Here is a 22,066-nt window from a genome sequence, read left to right as displayed (position 1 = left end):
GGAAACATTTCTCAGGGATTTTGCTCTCTATTGACACAATAGCAGTTCAGTTTTTTAGGTTGCGCATCAAAGATACAAATCTCTCTTTCTAACATATCCAATGGTGTTCTACTAGATTGAGATCAGGTGACTATGGAGGCCATTTGAGTCCAGTGAACTCGTCATGTTCAATAAACCAGTTTGAGATGATGTGAATTTTGTGACATGGCGCATTATCCTGTTGGAAGGAGCCATCAGAAGATGGGGACACTGCGATATTAAAGGGATGGACATGGTCAACAACAATATTCAGGTAGGCTGTGGCATTTAAACAATGTTTAGTTGGTACTAAGGGGCCCAAAGTGTGCCAAGAAAATATCCCTCACACCAGCACTAGCAGCAGCCTGAATGGTTGATACAAGGCAGGATGGATCCCTGCTTTCATGTTGCTGATGGCAAATTCTGATCCTACCATCCAAATGTCACAGCAGAAATTGAGACTCATCAGACCAGGTGACATTTTTATAATCTTCTATTATCCAATTTTGGTGAACTCATGTGAATTGTAGCTTCAGTTCTCTGTTCTTAGCTGACAGGAATGGCACTCAGTGTGGTCCTACCTCACTTATAATGAGTACTTATTTGAGTTCTGTGTACCTTTCTATCAGCTCTAATCAGTCTGACCATTCTCCTTTGACCACTGCCATCAGCAAGACATTTTTGCACAAAGAACTGCCGCTCACTGGATATTCTCTGTAAACCCAAGAGAAGGCTGTGTGTGACAATCCCAGTAGATCAACAGTTTCTGAAATACTCAGACCAGCTGGTGTGACATCAACAACCAGGACACATTCAAAGTCACTTCAGTCACCTTTCTTCATCATTCTGGTGCTCAGTTTGAACTTCAGCAGGTCGTCTTGACAATGTCTACAGGCCAAAATGCATTGAGATGCTGCCATGTGATTGGCTGATAAGATGTTTGTGTTAACATACAGTGAACAGGTGTACTTAATAAAGTGGCTGGTGTGTGTGTATGTGTATATATTTATTGTTGATGTTCTGTAAAATTTATATTTCCCCTTGAGTGCAAATAAATTAATCTTATCTAATCTAATATAGGGCAGCACGGCGGCGCAGTGGGTAGTGCGGCTACCTCGCAGTTAGAAGACCCAGGTTCACTTCCCGGATCCTCCCTGCCTGGAGTTTGCATGTTCCCCCGGTGTCTGTGTGGGTTTCCTCCCACAGTCCAAAGACGTGCAGGTTAGGTGCACTGGTGATTCTAAATCGTCCCTAGTGTGTGCTTGGTGTGTGTGTGCGTGTGCCCTGTGGTGGACTGGTGCCCTGCCTGGGGTTTGTTTCCTGCCTTGTGCCCTGTGTTGGCTGGGATTGGCTCCAGCATTCCCCCGTGACCCTGTAGTTAGGATATACCGGGTTGGATAATGGATGGATGGATAATCTAATATAATCTAAATAGACATCCATTCAGCCAAAAATTTGCTCTTTAGCTCACATATGCTTACCAATTTACCAAGTCATGAAAGATCATCCTCTGAGTCTTTCATATGGTCCTCTTGCTCCTACTCCTCCTACCATTCCTCCTCCATATCCTCCTGCTCCTCCAAATCCTCTTGCTACTCTCATGTGTCCCCTGTAAAGATTCAACATAGATGACAAATTAGCAGTGCATTTCCATCCCTGTCTGGCTCCTCTGTCCCTTGAGAAGATGATTTCTAGTTGTGTGATCGCTGGCACAGTAAATAATTACATTTTTATTCTCACCACATAATTCACCACATTTCACAGCCTGCTCCTTATCTAAACAAAATGAAAATTGTCCATCACAGAGTCCTGCCACCTCGTGCTAAAGGCTCCTCTGCGTGTCAACACCATTTAGAGGTCAGGCTGCCATTAAAGCCTCCTTCCATCAGACCCCACTTAGCGTCTTGCTGTGCCCATCACAGTATGGAGGCTCAGGCTGTCTATTTCAGTGCCCTCAACACCACGGCTGTCCACACACACACACTTTATGGACTTCAGCTATTCAGCGGTCCTCTAATTCTCAATAAGTATCTTAAAGGTTTGGTGATGGCACTGAACTTTCAAAACAGCCATTAAATACAAAGTTAAAAACCCCTTCAAAGCTCAAGACCTGCTCTGAGACCCCCTCTGCTCCGGACCACTGTACTGTATACTGTATTTACACTGTGAAGAGGAGGGCTGATCGCACCCCTAGAAGACGCGGTCGCTCCTCCAAACCCCCCTCTTAAATGGTGATACAACTGGAAACAGATACATTTATTTTTTGGTCAATTAGCTTCTGCTCCTGCTGCCGCTGCTGTGCCGTGTGATCTGCTTCTCGTGTGGCACTTTGAACATTTAAAACTTGTACAGCAGCTGTCCTTTTGTCTTATTGCCTTGTCTTTCTTCTCTCCCAGACTTCCTCTGCTTTATTCTTTATGTTTTGTTATGCTGTTTACGCATAAAGTTTATGTTTCTTGAAAACCCTGAATGAATCTGTGAAACTGTATAACCCAAATGTGACAACACGTATTTAACAAAAGGAAAAAAGTCAAAGAGACACAAACCAAAAGACGTGAAAAGGGGCTGAGACAAAAACAGTTTATATTAACACAAACACGGACACCGAAGATGTGAAGAAAGACGACTGGAGACAAGAATCGTTACTTGTAAGAGACCACCAGGGCTCCTGATAAAAGAAAACAAAGGGGAAGACATTTTAAAGGTTCAAGCAGCTCCTGAAATGTTCACAGTTAGAAGCCACTAAAACACCTTGGAGACCCCGAGGAGGGCCTGATCAAGGGGGTCCTCACATCAGAACAAATCAGGACATCGAGCGCACATCACTTATCAAATGCTGACAATCGTTTGTGTCGTCTCGGTATGAACACAAGTCTCCTCTAAACTTATTGTTGACTAAATGGTAAAAGTCCAAGTGTGCACAATCTTACAGGAAGATAACAGAAAAGAATATTATCAAGTCTGAAGGGGTCTAGTAACTGGAATGGAGATAACCCCCAGATCATCATTTAGCCCAGGCTGGACAATGACATGACTTCAGGATAAAGTGGAAGGTGCCAGAGGTTCATGGGAAGTGAATTCTGGAAGTGCATCCCTCTTGGGGTTCCCTGGGTGTAGTAAGGCCACACTGTCAGTGGAGGACCACCCAGGACTCTAAACAACTCAGAAGAACTCCCCTCAAGTCATGCTGGATAATGAGAAGCTGTGCTGGGTCCAGTATAAAAGGAGCCCACTGCCTCCCGACTCTGACCCTGACAAGGCTGCACTTCCCATGAAACCCTGTGGACAACACTCAGATGGAGGAGGAAGGAGAGGAGAAGGTTTACTGCTTGTTTGGTGTTGGCTGAGTTTCATTGTGTTTAGTGCTTATTGGATGAAAAATATCCATTATTTAAAGCTGTGGCTGGGTTAGAATTTACTGGGTCTGGGGTTTGGGGTCAGTGGTGCCCCCCCCACTGGTTACATTGGAACTGATGACAATTTCATTATAATTCTGTTTAGTAAAGAAGACTGTGACGTACAATTCTGACTCTCATAAACTGAGCACAAGGTAACGTCCAGGACTTGCAGCTCTAAACTCTTTGTGTGATTTACATGCGACTGAAACTAAACGAGTTTCTTCAGCAAAGACCTGAATTCAACTTTAACTGTCGAGATTTAGAACTCCTGTGTTTTGTCAGGCATTTGATGGCACACTTGTTCTAAAGCTACTACCTTAGCTTCAAGTGAGAAAATATATTTTAGTTTATTTTAATTGAAAGTAGAGACTTAAGAGCTGTGGCCGTAAGGTGGTCGGTGCCTGTCGTGGCGGCAATCCCCGAACCCGTTGGTGGACACCGGCGGTGAAGGATGCCGTCAAGCTGAAGAAGGAGTCCTACCGGTCCCTTTTGTCCTGTGGGACCCTGGAGGCAGCTGATAGGTACCGGCAGGCCAAGCGGAATGCGGCTTTGGTGGTTGCTGAGGCAAAAACTCGGGCGTGGGAGGAATTCGGGGAGGCCATGGAGAACGACTTTCGGACGGCTTCGAAGAGATTCTGGTCCACCATCCGGCGTCTCAGGAAGGGGAAGCAGTGCAGTGTCAACACTGTATATGGTGGGGATGGTGCACTGCTGACCTCGACTCGGGACGTTGTGGGTCGGTGGGGGGAGTACTTCGAAGACCTACTCAATCCCATTAACATGCCTTCCAATGAGGAAGCAGAGCCTGGGGACTCAGAGGTGGGCTCCCCCATCTCTTGGACTGAGGTCACCGAGGTGGTCAAAAAACTCCTTGGTGGCAGGGCCCCGGGGGTGGATGAGATACGCCCGGAGTTCCTCAAGGCTCTGGATGTTGTAGGACTGTCTTGGCTGACACGTCTCTACAACATCGCATGGACATCAGGGACAGTGCCTCTGGATTGGCAGACCGGGGTGGTGGTCCCCCTCTTTAACTCTTTTAGGGCTAATTTTTTTTTTGTTTCTTTTCTCCCAGGGCTGAATATTTTTCCAAAAACTAACATTTTTTAAAAAAGAACAAAAAGCAATTGTTTAACATATCAAATCAACAAAAAAAATTTACTTTTGACAAATGTTACTGTCTTGCATGTTGTATGAGCCTGCATACTCTATGATTTCACATACATATCACATACATTTTACACAGTAAAGTCTGATCTCGCTCAAAGCAGCCAATTTCAGTCATTGCCACATTGCACTCCTTACAATACGTGTTGCTTTGGTGCCTATTTTTCAATTGTCTGTTGCTGCACTTAATCACATATATTGTTAGTGTGTACTGTAGAGAGACAAGTCACCCATTTGCCATCGTGCCATGCCACTGCCACCAAGTTTTCTGCCTACATGAAAACCGTATTGTCACCTCTTTTCATCTTTTGAAACTTTATGAACTTTATGTATGGCATTATAGCCTGGCTCACCCAATGGGATTTGCTTCTGTTTATTACAGAAGTGAATAAAACTTTGCAGCAGCACGTACCTAAGCCACCAGGGGACAAAACACGTTTGGACCAATGCTCCCTGAAGTTATATCACCAGTTCTGTCCCATCTCTATTTGTAATGCCACAGCGCGCTTCATCTCGTCTTTCGTTGTGGGTTTCCACTTTGAAAAACGAGAATGCGATGCAAACGCAGCCCGCGATTAAAAAAAAATCTCTGCCTACCTGTTTGTCTCGTCTGACAGTAGCTGAAAAGCAGCATCAGGAGAGAGCAGCCTGAAGTACAGCAGCTGGTGATCTGTCGTGTCCAACAGCAAGCCATGTAAACTCCGGTAGCCAGAACGGATCAATGTCTGTGTATTTATCCCATGCGAACCTTGCCGTAGATGCATCAGCTGTGCGAAGGCACTCAACTGGCAGCAGATCCGCTGGCGCGGCATCGGCTGGTGTCTGATCAGCTCATGCCTGCTTCTCACTCTCTTGCTCGATCTCCTGATCACTGCCAATAAAGTCCGATTCTGAAAAATCAAGAGTCCGACTCTGCGATAATGCGCAAAACATCGTCTGCCGAGTGTTTTCTTTTCTGCACTTACTTCGCTGCCTTTTCACATGTCGGTGCCATCTTGCCATTGTTTACATTTCGCAACTCACACACACGCAAGGTTTATTTGCCGAGTCAACGAGTCTAGCATTCCTCCAAGCACAGAGGGAATGCCTGTGACGTGACAGTGAGATTTGTCACCATTAACAGCTGATTGTCGCCCCCTATCCCTGGATGTCGACTTTTGTCGACATTAGCCTTCAACCCCTCCTGTCGACAAAAGTCGATATCCGCCCTAAAAGAGTTAAGAAAGGGGACCGGAGGGTGTGTTCCAACTACACAGGGATCACACTCCTCAGCCTCCCTGGAAAAGTCTATTCAGGGGTCCTGAAGAAGAGGGTCCGTCGGATAGTCGAGCCTCGGATTCAGGAGGAACAGTTTGGTTTTCGTCCTGGTCGCAGAACAGTGGATCAGCTCTACACCCTTAGCAGAGTCCTGGAGGGTGCATGGGAGTTCGCCCAACCAGTCTACATTTGTTTTGTGGACTTGGAAAAGGCATTCGACCGTGTCCCTCGGGGAATCCTGTGGGGGGTACTCCGAGAGTATGGGGTACCGGCCCCCCTGATAAGGGCTGTTCGGTCCCTGTACGATCGGTGCCAGAGCTTGGTCAGCATTGCCGGCAGTAAGTCAAACCCGTTTCCAGTGAGAGTTGGACTCCGCCAGGGCTGCCCTTTGTCACCGATTCTGTTCATAACTTTTATGGACAGAATTTCTAGGCGCAGCCAGGGCGTTGAGGGGGTCCGGTTTGGTGGGCTCAGGATTGGGTCACTGCTTTTTGCAGATGATGTTGTCCTGTTTGCTTCATCAGGCCGTGATCTTCAGCTCTCTCTGGATCAGTTCGCAGCCGAGTGTGAAGCGGCTTGGATGAGAATCAGCACCTCCAAATCCGAGACCATGGTCCTCAGCCGGAAAAGGGTGGAGTGCCCTCTCAGGCTTGGTAGCGAGATCCTGCCCCAAGTGGAGGAGTTCAAGTATCTCGGGGTCTTGTTCACGAGTGAGGGAAGAATGGAGCGTGAGATCGACAGGCGGATCGGTGCGGCATCCGCAGTAATGCGGGCGCTGCATCGGTCTGTCGTGGTGAAAAAGGAGCTGAGCCGCAAGGCGAAGCTCTCAATTTACCAGTCGATCTATGTTCCTACCCTCACCTATGGTCATGAGCTATGGGTAGTGACCGAAAGAACGAGATCGCGAATACAAGCGGCTGAAATGAGTTTCCTCCGCAGAGTGTCTGGGCTTTCCCTTAAAGATAGGGTGAGAAGCTCAGTCATCCGGGAGGGGCTCAGAGTAGAGCCGCTGCACCTCCACATCGAGAGGAGTCAGATGATGTGGCTCGGGCATCTGATCAGGATGCCTCCTGGATGCCTCCCTGGTGAGGTGTTCTGGGCACGTCTAACCGGGAGGAGGCCCCGGGGAAGACCCAGGGCACGTTGGAGGGACTAAATCTCTCGACTGGCCTGGGAACACCTTGGGATTCTCCCGGAAGAGCTAGAAGAAGTGGCCGGGGAGAGGGAAGTCTGGGCATCTCTGCTCAAGCTGCTGCCCCCGCGACCCGACCTCGGATAAGCGGGAGACAATGGATGGATGGATGGACGGACTTAAGAGATGAAATTGTTTGTGATGAATCTCCTGATTATCTCTCACATGACAGACGGACCAGTGACAGAATTGACAGAAATCCTCCAGCAGCACATCCTCTGATTCTACTCACCTGTAGGCAGCTCTCACAGCTTTTATGGTTGAAGGCGATTCCTCCAACGGGTCAGCTGGAAAGTCAGAAATCTGAAAAATAAGAATCAGAGTCTGAGGAGGCTTTAGGAATTAGAAAATGGAATTCAGATGACCTGCTGTTTAAAAGTACGAGGAAGAAAACAGGGAACCTGCAAAAAAAAAGGTTTTGTAGACATATTTGTGTATAAATGTCATAAGTCAGAACTCACAGAAGCCATCGCCATCGAGCACAGGCACAGCAGAACCAGCAGGATGGTGAATCTCATCATGGCAGTGGTGCTGACGCTCAGACGTCTGTTCAGGTCAGCAGCAGCACCTCTTTATATTGCAGATCAGGCGGGCATGGCCCATGACGTCTTGATGTCTCCTCTTAGTCATGACGTCTTCTCTTAGTCATCCTTCAGTACATTTTGTACTTTACATCCACCTTTCTTCTGGTACATTATTGATTTACTTGACCATCTCAATATTTTCCTAAACCCATTCTTATATTTCAGTGTACATTTTGTGGTTCACTTGACCTTCATCTGGTGTCCTGGTGTGCCTGAACAGGTTTCTGACGTTTACTAAATCTTTATGCTATTTCTTTAAGATGAATGCTATGTTACCCTAAAATTATTCTTCCACAATCTGAGGCATTAAAATCAAACAAAACACAACCACTATGAACTGATGCCTCCTGCCTGTAGAGCAATAAAAGACAAAGAAGGGAAATGTGGCAAGCAGGTGTGACCAGGGAATCATGGGACTGAGATAAATAAATGGGACACAACAAACAAATGGTAGGAAATGAAAGAATATGATAAAAGAAATGTGTTAAACATGATCTTCATGGCCACGATCCTCATGAGATGATCTTTAAATATAAACAAGTACAACATCATATCATAAAGATCTTAAAGCCATTTAACTCACGTCAGCTTCACAGAAGACCACTTCCTGCTACTACTGCTTACTACCACTGCTATGCCAGGATCACTGGGCACGAGGTAAGAGATGCCCTGGTCAGGATGTCCATCTCACACACACACAGAGCCAATCAGGACTCTCTGAGGACATGTGAGGAAAACCAGAGTGCTGTAAGAAAAACCCACAGAAACAAGGACAGAACCTGCCAACCCCTCACAGATGGACCCTGGGCAGAGATGAGACCTGAGGACTCTGGAGCTGTGAGGGATCATCGCTAACTCAGCACTGTGACATCCCAAAAAGAAAGAAAAAAATGTGGAAGAAATGGATACTCCTGAGGAAATGCATCCTGACTACCAGAGACTCCGATAAAAGAAGCTTCTCCAGCGCGACTTACTGAGAGGATTCGTCATTTCGACTTGGTGATTTGGTCCAGCTGACAGTTTTGAAGTGTGTAGCATTCTGAAACACCCAGCTACGATTCACACTGCCTGTTGATGGTGAATTATTTATTTTTTCGGTGGGGACCCCAGGAACGCACCCAGCCTTGGCCCGACTCACACACACACTCCCTCAAAGAGACAAAAAGCAAACAGAATTAAAACACAAATTCACTAATGTAATAAACAATAATAAAGTAAATCTAACGACACAAACTAAAACAATCCCACCCCAGTTCCCTTTCCAGCGATTATACAATAAACACAAACTAAGCAACAAACAAATAACACAAACCACAAATGATGAAGTCCATAACAAAGCCCATAGGAAACGGCAACCGATGTTGTGAAATAATGGACTTTGAATAATCCAGAGATCAGCTCGCTGTAAGTAGACATAAAGAACAGTCCTACCAGTATATCCTGAAGATGAAGAGTGATGACATCAGGAGTGCTCCTTCTCTGAAGGTTGATGAACAATCCAATTCAGTCCTGACACAGCAGGCAGACCCCACACTATCCATACACACGAACAGGAGATAATCCAGGACAAGAACATTAATCCATAGGCCATGAACGGGAAGACAAAACGGACAGAACTCCAGACACAAAACAACCTGTCTCCTCTGAGTAACTGGGCTCCCTTTAAAACTCGCGCTGTCCTTCTTGTCCCCAGCAGCCCCTGCACACTTAGCAGGCGTCCAATCAGATCAACTGCAGGGATTGCTGGGAGATTACGTTTTTACTGCCAGGTAGCACTGCTACAAGCCACTTGTAAATGTAGAAAGTGAGGGGAAACCGGATTGTTTGCCCCTATTGGTTGTAAAAGGGTCTGGAGGTGCTTTAATAGGGTGAAACTGGCTTCCTTGATTAAGGCTAAAACATTTTGGTTTATTTCAGGTGACTGATCAAATCGAGGCATTGCAGCTAAAATATGGTTGCCTTTTCAATAGAGAAATGGGGATTGTTAAAGGTATCCTGGCCAAACTGTACGTATCTGACAATGCTATTCTAAAATTGTGTAAGTCAAGCCCTGTGCCGTATGCAGTTAGAGATGCAGTGGATGAACAGTTGGACCTCTTAGTACAACAAGGAGTATTGACCGCAGTATCGTATACCGATGGGCAGCTCCATCAGTATGTATCCCGAAGTCAGATGGGAGTATACGTATTTGTGGGGACTGTAAGACCACCATTAATCTGTGGCTAGATGTTGATTCCTACTCTATTCCCTGTACTCAAGACTTGCTAATGGTAAACAGTTTAGTAAAACTGATTTAGCACAAGCGGAACGGCAAGTTGAACTGGATAAGGAAAGCAAGACATATTTAAATATAAATACATAGAAGGGACTGTTCCAGGTAAACAAATTACACTATGGAATAGCCAGCGCCCCTGCCATTTTCTGGCACATTATGGACACAGTTTAACAAAGTTTGAAGGACGTGATCTGCTATTTGGATGACATTTTGGTTACCAGGCTTGGCCAGGAGGAGCACTTAAAGAATCTGGAAGCTGTGCTGAAACGGCTAAAGCAATGTGGGTTTAAGGTTAATTCAGAAAACTGATCATTCTTTTAGAGTCAAGTGAAGTATTTAGGGCACATCATTGATAGTGAGGGAATAAGGCCTATAAAAAGAAAACACTGAGGTAATTGAGGGGGCCCTCATACCCCAGAATGTAACAGAACTGAGGTCACTCCTCGCTCTAGAGAATTATTATGGACAATTTATACCCGGCCTTTCTACATTTATTAAACCAATGACAGAGTTACAGCAGAAGTACAGAAATGTGTGGGGTCAGACCGGTGCATTCAGATTGTGTGAAAACCAAACAGCGACTTTGTTCAGAAACATTACTGGTTTATGTTGGTCCGAGCTTCAGAGGGCGATGCTTCAAGCTGTGGTGTGGGAGCTGTTGTTGTACACAAGTACATAGAGAGCACAGCGAGGCCCATTACATACTGTATGCTTCTTGGACTCTCAGTCAGGCTGAGCAAAACTATTCACAGATTGTAAAGGAGGCACTTGATATTGTTTTCAGGCTGTTCAAATTTCATGAATATCTTTATGAGTTAGTCATTGATCATGAGCCCCTAATCACAATTTGACATCCAAAAACAACAATTCCCACTTTAGCTTCTGCAAGACTACAAAGATGGGCATTAATCTTGGCATCTTATCAATATGAGATTTGATTTTTAAAAATCTGCCGATGCCACTAAAAGAGACTGGTCCAAACTCAAGCTTAGAATACAAAGTGTCTTTCTTAGACGCTCTTCCAGTTTCAGCAGCAGACATTGCTCAAGTGACAGTGAGGGACCGCGTGTTGAAGAAGGTGACATTCCACACCCTGAGTGGGTGGCCAGAGTATCTAAGTGAGGATGAATTGAAGTCTTATTTTCAGAGGAGCTCAGAGCTCACAGTAGAGAACAATTGTGTACATTGGGGGCTGAGAGGGGTCATTCCAGCATTGTTATATAATACCCTGCTGGACACGTTACATGGGGAACACTCAGGAATAGTAAAAATGAAAGAGATGGCCGGGGTCATGTTTGGTGGCCAGGAATGGATAGGCAGATAGAGGAGCGAGTGGCTGTGTGCAGATCCTGCCAAGAAAATAGGAATCTGTCAGAAAAAGCAGCTGAACATTCTTGGAGGTGGGCTGAAAGACCCTGTCAGAGTCTTCACTTGGATTTTTGTAAAAAAAGTGGTGTTGGTGACAGTGAAAGACTATTCTAGGTGGGTCAGGACTGAAGGGTGAATGCCACTACTACCACTGGGTTAGTTGAGGTTTTGAGAAAACTGCCTGTGGTCTACTGGAAGAGAGAGTATCAGACAATGGTCCACAATTCAAATCTGCTGAATTTGCTCAGTTCCTTAGACTAAATGACACAAGACTTCAGCACCCAATTGACAGCAAAGCAATGGAGCTGCAGAACGTATGGTGTGGACGTTCAAATTAGAATTAGGAAAACAAACAGGGTGCCAGAGGTCATTAGAGAGGATGAGAGCTAATTTCTAGTTTGCCTATCACACCACACCTCATGCCACAACAGGAAAGGCCCCTGTGGAGCTGTTTCTGAATAGACAGGTATGGACCATGTGGTCAGTAATGAAGCTACTATTTTACAAAGTTATGAGAGAGAAACAAGAGGATATTGGAAACCAATGGAGAACTGGAGAGTTTAGGCCAAAACAGAGTGTGCTAGTTAGAATGTACCAGGGAGGAGAAGGCTCAAGGTGGGTGCCAGATAAAATTATACAAACATTGGGCAATGTCCTGTACCTCGTATGGGTCAATGGCAAGGTGATGGAACTCCATGTAAACCAATTGTTAGCCACAGGTGTGGAATCTGAACTGGATGGTGAAGTGGAAACTGGTGCAGTGGAATGGGAAATGGCCCTACCCATTACTACCGATGGTCCTGAGTCAGAACTTATTGGGGCTTAGCTGGATACAAATGAGGGGAATGGCGGTAATCCTGGGTAAAATCTTACACCTCTAGGAGAAGTGTCTGAAGAAAGTCTCAGGGCTCATCTGCAATGGATAAGGAAGCCTACTGAGATGCTGATTCTAAAAGTGGGGGGGTTGGATAGGACTTCTTAATTGTATTGTATGTTTTTAAAAAGGACTTTTATTTTGGAAATTAAAGGATTGTATACTACGCCTTGCTATAGAGGGTCTCCATATAAGGTAGTACATCTATCCAATGTTACTTGGATTGCATCAGACTGATCTTTTATATTGATGCACATGTTTGAAATAAAGCAGTTGTCAGTTGGATTTGTCTCCAGACTCTTTGTGGTGTGAGTGCTGCCCTGCACCGAGTTACTGACCTGAGACACAACAACTCCAATGTGAACCGTAGGGTGTATGAGAACATGAGGGCAACCATTAAGAAGAATATCAGGGAGGGTAAAAGGAAGATAAGGAGGAATATAGCAGAGTGTGTCCAGCAGGGGTCAGTGCAGGGGACGCTGCTCTTTTTTAACTTATATATAAATGATTTGGATATTGGGATAGAAGTAACAAGCTGGTTTAGTTTGCAGTTGATACCAAGGTAGGTGGATTGGCAGGTAATGGAGAATCTGCTGAATCATTACAGAGGGACTTGGACAGCAGACAGGCTTGGGCAGATTTGTGGCAGATGAAGTTTAATGTCAGCAAATGTAAAGAATTACATGTGTGAAGTAAAAATGTTAATGAGAAGTCTGAACATTAGAAGTACATCTTATGAGAAGGATTTAGGAGTCATAGTGGACTCTACGCTATCAACTGGCAGACAGTGTTCAGAAGCCATTAAGAAGGATAACAGAATGTCAGGTTATATAGCGCCTTGACGTGTGGAGTACAAGTCACAGGAGGTTCTGCTCGAGCTTTATAACACACTGGTGAGGCCTCATCTGGAGTCCTGGGTGCAGTTTGGGTCTCCAGGCTACAAAAATGACATAGCAGCACTAGAAAAGGTCCAGAGAAGAGCGACTAGGCTGATTCAGGGCTGCAGGGGATGAGTGATAAGGAAAAATAAAAAGAGCTGAGCGATTACAGGAGATGAAGAGGAGACCTGACTGAAGTGTTTAAATTATGAAGGGAATTAGTCCAGTGGATCGAGACGGTGACTTTAAAATGAGTTTATCAAGAACACTGGGACACAGTTGGAAACTTGTTAAGAGGAAATTTCACACAAACATTAGGAAGTTTTTCTTTACAAAGAGAACCCCAGACACCTGGAATAAGAGACCAAGTAGTTTGGTAGACAGTTGGACGTTCAAGACACGACTTGAAGTTATTTTAGAAGAATTAAGTGATAGAACTGTAGGGCTGAATGGCCTGTTCTTGTCTAAATTTTTCTAATGTTCTAAAAATCCAAAGAGCATCCTTCCTTTATTTCACTTCTAAAGACTTCATGATCAATTCATTTCAGTTTATTTCTCTTTAATACTCTTCATTGAGTGCTGTCACAAGTTCACAGATAAAATAAAATCACAAACTTTACAAATGACTGATTACATCTTGGGTACACATGAAGACATCAGTGCTTTAAAACACACCAAAAAGCAAAGTAGTTTGAAGCTGATTAAGATAAATTGAGTTCAAAACTGTCCATTAATTAATTGTTGAATGCCAGTTAAAGAGGACATTCCCTGCTGGAACCCCAACTGTTTCTCATGTCTGTCTTTCTCAACTTATTTTAAAATGTGTAACATTTCTTTAAAGTGCACACTACATGCACAACTCTGCTGGCATTTCAATTAGGGATGTACTGAATTATTAGTCACTGAAAATATTTGATTAAAATTAATATAAACCTTAGAGGTACAAACCAGGTTGATATATTTCTATTTCCTTTATTTAACTTTACATTATTACGAATAACTGCTATTGCAACTATGGCTCATATTTGTATGGCTCACCCAAGTGTCATTGGTGTGAGTTTAGGGTGCACGTGGGACACAATCAGATGTACAGTAAGTATAAGGTATAAGGTTCAAACTGTCCAGGATCATTAACCCCAAAGCTGCAGGTCTGGACAGTCATTCTGATATCTCTTAGATAGTAGGCAGGGATGAGAAGCTCTGAAACTACTTACAGTCAGGATTTGGTTATTATCAGAACTGAGATGTTTTTCTCCAGGTACAGAGATTCTTACTTGCTGTGTTGCCCTCTGGATACACAGGTAGAAAACCTCTGTGGACAGCTGAATAGGCGCCAGGCCAGAGCAGCGCAGGATCCTGATGTCATTATCAAGCTTGTCCAGTTGTCATTGACAATTCAAACAGGTGAGTCAGACTGCCAGTTCTGCAAGGCACATTTAAATAGTTGAGTGCAAAGCTGAGGAGCAGAACTGATAAAGTGGTCACCCCTCTAATTGTGAGCTCATCACTTTTTTTAATTGTACGGCTCCACATTTAATTCTGTGCGTCACCTCATTTGAATGTATGTGTCACCTTTTTTAATTGTACGTCACCTAATTTGAATGTGCGCGTCACCTCAATTGAATGTGCATGTCACCTTGTTTAATTGTGTGCATCACACCTTTAAGGTTTTTGTCTCTTGCCCTTCGGGACCACTGTAGATGTCAGGGTCTGATGACTTAAATAAGATACACCGGTGTGAGGCTGATAAGATTTGAGTGACCAGAATGTGTCACCAGAAGATGTATGAAAGACCTAAAAGTGAGAGGAGACCAGGCAGATAAGCCCCTCTTTTTGTTCTTCATCTCCCAGTTGTCAGAGTTTGCTGTTGAGTTTCTCCCTTCTTTGAGTGTCTTTTCTGTCCATCTCTCAGAGACTCATCCACATAGAAGGTAGCAGACATACAGACACAGCACACTAAAGCCCCTGAGAGCAAAAACCTTGCAGCCACTGCAGCAGCCCATAACTGACCCCAATGTAGAATTTCCAGAAAAAGTCAATGAAAAAAGTAGGAAAAATGAACAAAGTCCAGAAACACAGGCGTACTTAGTGACACTGAGCCAGTCGAGAGTCACCAGGTCACCTGATGGCCATGTGTGTGGAAGTGAGAGACACCAGCAGACATGCAGGAGACCAGAGAGCAACTGAAAATGAACTGACAGGAGGCCGACTTGATGCTTATTGTTCTTTATTGTTCATTAAAGCTCAAGCATTATTCAATTCCAAAAAAATCAAAGCTTTCATGTGTAATCGACTGGACAGAAATACATGAATTATCACAATTAGTGTTGTTTAATATGGTGATTCATTAAACCAGTCACAGATATCTGCTGTTGATTCTCTGTGTTATGTATATCAGGTCTGACCGTCGGCCCTTTTCCACGTTCTTCATACAAACAAAAGGCAATTCCAGATGGCAGTCATAATCACCACACATCCCTGGAGCTGAAAAAGAACAACAAAAGTAAATGTGCACATAACTAATGACGTGTTGAGCTAACAGAGCACTGAGCAGGAGTGGACAGTCACTGAATCAGGGGTCTCAGCAGCCATAGTTTTATTTGTAGACCACCCCTTTGAAATCTTCACATATAACACTCTATTTATACATATATGCATCCGGCGCCGCCGTGAGTGGCAGCCTTTTCAGCAGCTCCGTGTATGACTGTATATGTATGTGTACTTTTCTACTTTTATTTTTCTATTTTTATTTATTGATCACTCCTACCACTTTATTTTATGTGGATTCCTTCCCTGGACACACTTACTTTTACAACGTGGGCATGGATTTTAACACGCCGAGACTCGCCTATTCAAGTACTCAACTTCGGGCGCTGAGAACAAATGCCAGTGCCGGTGTGGTTCCATATTTACCCGACGAGGTAAGAAGGCGGTATCGTGGCAGCAGAGCCGGCACTAAGCTAAAAAAGAAGCGGCTTGCGAGAAAGTGGCGTTTCAAGCCTTCGGTGCCTTCTGTGATTCTGGGGAATGTAAACTCAATCTCAAATAAGATCGACGAACTGGCTGCGCTGGTGAAAAATGTAAGGACCTACAGAGAATGCAGTTTGTTGTGTTTCTGCGAAACGTGGCTAAATAACACCATCCCAGATGCCAACGTGGAGCTACCCGGGTTTAGCACAGTTAGAGCGGACAGAGATGCAAGTACCTGTGGTAAGCACAAAGGAGGAGGACTCGCTCTCTATATTAATACACGGTGGTGTCACTCTGGACATGTTAACGTCAAAATCTCCACTTGCTGCAGGGACATCGAACTGTTGGCCGTAAGTTTACGTCCCTACTATTTGCCCAGAGAGTTTGGACACGTCATTGTTGTTATTGTATACATTCCTCCTCGGGCAGACGTGGAGTCAGCGAGTGACATCATCCATTCCGCTGTTGCTAAGTTACAAACGCAGCACCCTGAGGCGCTTGTGCTAATCGCTGGAGACTTTAACCATGTGACGCTGGACAAAACATTGCCTGCATTCTCCCAGTATGTGGACTGTAACACCCGGGGAAATAAGACTATTGATTTACTGTATGCAAACGTTAAAGACGCATACAGCGCCACCCCGCTGCCTGCGCTTGGGAAAGGAGATCATAACCTGGTTCAGCTTCAGCCTCACTATAAACCAAAAGTTAGAGTCCTACCTGTAACCACACGATCATTCAGGAAGTGGACCCCGGAGGCTGAGAATACTCTGAGAGAACTTTTTGGAACTACAGACTGGGATATCCTGCAGGGATCTCATAATGAGAACATTGAGGAAGTTGTTGACTGCACTACTGACTACATCAACTTCTGTATGGACATTGTAGTTCCAGTAAGAACAGTACGCTGCTATGCTAACAACAAGCCATGGATTACAAGTGACATCAAGGGCCTTTTGAATCAGAAGAAAAGGGCTTTTAAAGACGGTGATCAGCATGAGCTCAAGCGCGTGCAGAAGGAACTCCGAGTCCAGCTCAGGGCGGCGAAGGAGCAGTACAGGAGAAAGCTGGAGCAGAAGTTGCAGAATAACAGCATGAAGGAAGTGTGGGATGGGATGAAGATCATCACTGGCTGCAGCTCGAAGCGGGGTACCACCATTGAGAGAGACGTGAAGAGAGCAAACCAAATGAACAACTTCTTTAACAGGTTTGACCACCCTAACCCACTCTCACTCTCACCTCAGAGTACTGCACCCTCCACACATCCTTCTGCTGATACCAGCATAGGAAAGACATCCCCACCCATAATTACAACAGCGCAAGTGAGCAGAGAGCTGAGGAGACTTCGTGCCAGCAAAGCAGCGGGTCCAGATGGAGTATCGCCACGACTGCTGAAGGTCTGTGCATCGGAGCTGGGGGGTCCTCTACAGCGCATCTTCAACCTGAGCCTGGAACAGGGGAGAGTCCCGAGGCTTTGGAAAACATCTTGTATCACCCCAGTCCCAAAGGTATCACGTCCTAGTGAGCTGAATGACTTTCGGCCTGTTGCTCTGACATCACATGTGATGAAGACCATGGAGAGGCTGCTGCTTCACCACCTTAGGCCACAGGTTCAACACGCCCTTGACCCTCTGCAGTTTGCATATCAGGAGAAGGTGGGAGCGGAAGATGCCATCATCTATATGCTACACCGATCCCTCTCTCACTTGGACAGAGGCAGTGGTGCTGTAAGAATTATGTTTCTAGACTTCTCTAGCGCCTTCAACACAATCCAACCTCTGCTCCTTAGGGACAAGCTGACAGAGATGGGATTAGTTTCATACCTAGTGGCATGGATCGTGGACTATCTTAAAGACAGACCTCAGTATGTGCGTCTTGGGAACTGCACGTCTGACATTGTGGTCAGCAACACAGGAGCGCCACAAGGGACTGTACTTTCTCCGGTCCTGTTCAGCCTATATACATCGGACTTCCAATACAACTCGGAGTCCTGCCATGTGCAAAAGTTCGCTGATGACACTGCTATCGTGGGCTGTATCAGGAATGGGCTGGAGGAGGAGTATAGGGACCTAATCAATGACTTTGTTAAATGGTCCGACTCAAACCACCTACACCTGAACACCAGCAAAACCAAGGAGCTGGTGGTGGATTTTAGAAGGCCCAGACCCCTCATAGACCCAGTGATCATCAAAGGTGACTGTGTGCAGATGGTGCAGACCTATAAATATCTGGGAGTGCAGCTGGATGATAAATTAGACTGGACTGCCAATACTGATGCGCTGTGCAAGAAAGGACAAAGCCGGTTATACTTCCTTAGAAGGCTGGCTTCCTTCAACATCTGCAATAAGATGCTGCAGATGTTCTATCAAACAGTTGTGGCGAGCGCCCTCTTCTACGCAGTGGTGTGCTGGGGAGGCAGCATTAAGAGGAAAGACGCCTCACGCCTGGACAAACTGGTGAGGAAGGCAGGATCTATTGTTGGCATGGAGCTGGACAGTTTAACATCTGTGGCAGAGCGAAGGGCGCTCAGCAGGCTCCTATCAATTATGGAGAATCCACTTCATCCACTAAATAATGTCATCTCCCGACAGAAGAGCAGCTTCAGCGACAGACTGCTGTCACTGTCCTGCTCCACAGACAGATTGAGGAGATCGTTCCTCCCCCAAACTATGCGACTCTTTAATTCCACCAGGGGGGGTAAACGTTAATATTTAACATTATACATAGTTATTGTCTGTTTTTTTCACCTGTATTATTATCATTCTTTAATTTAATATTATTTATTGTATCAGTATGCTGCTGCTGAAGAATGTGAATTTCCCATTGGGATTAATAAAGTATCTATCTATCTATCTATCTATCTATCTATCTATCTATCTATCTATCTATCTATCTATCTATCTATCTATCTATCTATCTATCTATCTATCTATCTATCTATCTATCTATCTATTTTATTTTATTTTTTATTTCTTTTCTCTGTCTGACCCCACTGTATGGCGTGGCTGATTTGTGCTCACATAAAAACAGAGCTGATCAATGCATTTCTTAAGAATTAAAATAAGAATCAGACTTGTTTCTACAAGTATTGGCATCCACGTTTGGAGTAAAGTCAGAAGCCAATCCATCTTATAATTTTCATTAAGTTTCTTGCTCTACCAGATGTCTTGCTCCTGCACATGAACCCTTAGCTCATGTAAAATGGCCCTGCAGTTTGATATTTTAACAGCAGACATACTGTAACTGCCATCATTTAATATATTTGAAATTACAAAGCTTGAGTCTGTAGTAGCCCTCTGCCACCTATATTGTAAGAAGAGGGTTTAGAAAATGGATTAGGGTCATTACTGGATTTTAAATGTCAACCAAAATCATTTTGCTTCCCTTTTTTAGAGAACCACACCTTATTGCTTGAGTCTGTTTGTCTCTGTGCCCTTCTGTCCATTACATTATCAGTTAAAGCCATTTCAACATCACATGTACAGTAAGTGTACTTGAATTATAAACAGCGGTGGTGTGGTGGCACAATGGTGTGCAATGCCACCTCAGAACTTCAGTGTTCAGTGTTTGAAGCCTACAGTATGCTGTGTGCAGTTTGAAAGTCCTCACCATGTCTGCATCTTCTTGTTCTCTCCTGCCACTTCAGTTTTCCTCCCACATCCCAAAGGTGAGCATCTCAGGCTAATTGGTGGCTCTAAGATGTCACTAACAGACTTGCTCTGGGTGTGTGCCTACGTGTGTCCTCTGATATCCTGTCTTCCCACCCTGTGATGGCTCCTGTCCTGCATCTGATGTTTCCAGAAGGCCCTCCAGCTCACTGTGGTGTTGACTTGGATTACGCAGATATAACATTGATGGACACAATGAAGTGGCTAATCGGTGACACTGTACACTACAATACATTGGCTTGTGCTGTGCTTTAAACTGTAAGAAAGACAAGCGACTTGTTAGAAACATCAAGGATTGAAAAAAAGAGCTAAATAAATAAGAAGTTTCTAAGAAGCTAACATCTTCTCCAAGTAAATAGTACACTGTAGCAGAAAAACAACATCTCAGCAGCGTTAAGATAAAACAGGAACTAACTCTGTAAGGATGCCAGTTTCACACAGGGCACACTTCCACACACACTGACACTCCAGCAAAGTGGGCAAATGGAGATTCACCAATCAGACGAACTTTGGAATCTTTAGCATGTGGTGGGGGGACCCACAAAACCTGTCCAGGCTGGGACACAAACTCGAGCCCCCTTAGGTGTGAGGCAGCAGTGCAACCCATTGTGCCAGCATGCCACACATGCACTCAAGAGCCAAACTCACCATTCAGACTGGAGAGGCTCTCCATCAGCTTGTGTGAGGAGGAGGAAGCACATGCTAAGGTCCTTATCTGAATCCAAGATTAGCAGTGAGCTGGTGGGCTTGAAGTGCCAGTCCTGTCAGAGTTTAGCACACCGCCGCTGTGATGATTTTCATCTTTAATCTCTCCTCACGCCAGTAACACTCTGTAATTGAAGCCATAGAAGCAGCACAAAGTGTTTGTGTTTTGAGTTGCTGTCATCAGTCAGACATTTCTGAGTATCCAAGTGTCAGCAGACTGTGAAGACGTACCATTGAAGTTGGTCATCAGACAGTGTTCAGTGCCACACAAGTTGTCTGGTTGACCAGCAGCCCAGTTTTGATAACCAGAATTGGACAGATCATACCAGAACCAACTGCCCTCCTAAACAAAGTCAAGAATAAAAACAGCATAAGTTGGTTGAGGTTTTGTTGTCCCCCAACCAGCCCAGACCACAAGACCCCCTTCAGCAGTCTAATGCCCCCCTCTTAGTAACTGCTCTGGTTTTGTTCCTCAGACTTTCTCCTCTTACATTCATATTTTGCAATATAACATTGGAGTCAGGTAGCCCTTACCCCGACTCGACCTCTCACTTATGGGCCGGACTGACACACACTTCCACGTGTTGACTTTGCTAGTAATCTGAGAGTTTTATTCTCTACTTTTGATTGTTTACTAAACTCAGGTCACTCAATGGAATGCCTCCAAAAAACTTCCAGTGAAACTTGTGAGGCTTTTGCTATATTTTTTAATCAAAACATTAATGATATTAGAAATAATATAGTTCATCTCCCCAATACTGATCCTATTAAATCCCGGTATTCCATTTTAAGCGAATGAAATTCTTTTACCAGGATAGATTCACCCAATCAATGTAGAATAATTTCTCAACTGAGACCCTCCACCTGCGTTCTTGACTCAATACCAACAAGCTTTTTCAAAGAAGTACCCAATGCGTTAATTGATAGTGTTCTTGACATACTGTAGTAGACTCATCATTAGATACGGGGGTCTTCCCAGACATGTCTTAAGAGTGCTGATGTTAAACCCCTGCTCAAGAAAAAAAAATCTCGACTGTTTTTGAAAATTTTAGCCCTATTTCTAACCTGCCTTACTTATGTACAATCCTAGAAAGGGCAGTCATTATGCAGCTAAATGATCACTTGAATAAACATTCTGTTCTTGACAAGTTTCAGTTTGGTTTCAGAACAAATCCCAGTACAGAAACTGCACTCGTTAAAGTAGTAAATGACTTGCAGGTAAATGCAGACAGAGGCCATTTATCTGTTCTCATCCTCTTAGATCTGAGTGCCGCATTTCTTACCATTGATCACAATATTCTTAGAAATCGCATTAGTCAGTGGGTGGGCATCTCTGGCAGGGTATTAAATTGGTTTGATTCTTACTTAATAGGTAGAAAATTCTTTATTAGCTGCGGTAATTATACTTTGAAGACACGTGATATTCTATATGGGGCAGCACAGTTCACATACCGGGTCCTCCCTGCGTGGAGTTTGCATGTTCTCCCCGTGTCTGTCGTGGGTTTGCTCCGGGTACTCCGGTTTCCTCCCACAGTCCAAAGACATGCAGGTTAGGTGCATTGGCGATTCTAAATTGTGCTTGGTGTGTGGGTGTGTGTGTGTGTGTGTGTGTGTGTTGGGGGGGGGGGTGTGCGCTGTGCGGTGGGCTGGCACCCTGCCCAGGGTTTGTTTCCTGCCTTGAGCACTGTGTTGGCTGGGATTGGCTCCAGCAGACC

The 22,066-nt window shown here is 44.7% G+C and overlaps 2 protein-coding genes and 1 long non-coding RNA gene across 5 annotated transcripts in view; all 3 read right to left on the bottom strand.

Annotated features, from left to right (window-relative positions):
* The window catches only part of LOC114643553 (protein NLRC5-like), a 5,922,889-nt gene that overhangs the window by 1,616,059 nt on the left and 4,284,764 nt on the right, over window positions 1-22,066 (bottom strand). The window lies entirely within an intron of this gene.
* Window positions 1-22,066, bottom strand: part of LOC114643557 (NACHT, LRR and PYD domains-containing protein 3-like) — a 1,908,976-nt gene that overhangs the window by 1,733,967 nt on the left and 152,943 nt on the right. The gene's annotated exons all lie outside the window — the stretch shown is intronic.
* On the bottom strand, window positions 1,545-7,559 carry LOC127527405 (uncharacterized). The gene is made up of 3 exons (XR_007934727.1): window positions 7,491-7,559; window positions 7,262-7,332; window positions 1,545-1,627 (listed from the first exon to the last, which is right to left on the bottom strand). It is a non-coding gene; the product is annotated as an uncharacterized LOC127527405 (long non-coding RNA).

The sequence above is a fragment of the Erpetoichthys calabaricus genome, chromosome 4, assembly GCF_900747795.2.
Source record: "Erpetoichthys calabaricus chromosome 4, fErpCal1.3, whole genome shotgun sequence".
NCBI lineage: Eukaryota > Metazoa > Chordata > Cladistia > Polypteriformes > Polypteridae > Erpetoichthys > Erpetoichthys calabaricus.
This window is presented reverse-complemented; position numbering and strand designations above follow the sequence as displayed.